Here is a 1,026-nt window from a genome sequence, read left to right as displayed (position 1 = left end):
ATCACTGACTCGATGGACGTGAGTCTGGGTGAGCTCCGGGAGTTGGTGATGGACAGGGAGGCCTGGCATGCTGCGATTCATGGGGTCGCAAAGAGTCGGACACGACTGAGCAACTGATCTGATATGATCTGATTGCCATATATCCTGAAACCTTAGAATTAACTAACTATTTGACTCAGTTTTCAGCTTTTCAACCACCTCATCAATTGAAAGCTTCCCATAGTGGGTTTCTCCGCTTCAAGGAAAGGACTTTCTTCAGCTCTACAAATACCTTCACCAACAATAAGCATATGCAATACTTCTTCTTGATCTGATGACATCTAACAATCCTAACTTTGTTTTAACAAAGTATTATAAAACATAATACTATGTTTTATAAAACATAAGATATAATACTTTAACAAAGTATTATAAAACATAATACTATGTTTTATAAAACATAATACTATGTTTTATAAAACATAATAAAACATAAACTTTGTTTACTGAGTATTTTGCCTGACATCTGAAACTGTTTAAACTGAGTTTGTTTTTAACTGTCTGAAAGCTTTTAAGCTACAAATGGTTGTCCAGGCTCCTATGAGTACCACAGCCTCTTCCAACTATTACTTGGAGCCCCTGGATCAGTGACACTCAGTATGAGGGTTCGGAGAATAAGTTGCCTCAACAATTTAAAGATGACACCACACAACAGCAGGAAGTAGTTATAGAATGAAAATGAGGCTCCTTTCCCTTGGCAACATAATTCTCCTAAAAGAAAATGGGGGAATGAGAAAGTCAATTCCTAGGCAGCTTGATAAAAAGTCTAGGGTTCCTGAAGAGGGGAAAGGAGTCTGGGGCTCTCAGAGAAGAGAAAGAGGTCTGGAATTCTCAAGGAGGAAGAAGAGACAAACTTTTTTCCCCCTACATTCCTTAGTAAGGATTATATAACAACAATGCATCCTGCTTGAGGACAGTTTCTTCTTCCTGAAAACATAATGGCTAATCCTATTATCTCCTATTTGGAGCCAAAGCAAAAACAACCCA

The sequence above is a fragment of the Bison bison genome, unplaced genomic scaffold, assembly GCF_000754665.1.
Source record: "Bison bison bison isolate TAMUID 2011002044 unplaced genomic scaffold, Bison_UMD1.0 scf7180017855246, whole genome shotgun sequence".
NCBI lineage: Eukaryota > Metazoa > Chordata > Mammalia > Artiodactyla > Bovidae > Bison > Bison bison.
This window is presented reverse-complemented; position numbering follows the sequence as displayed.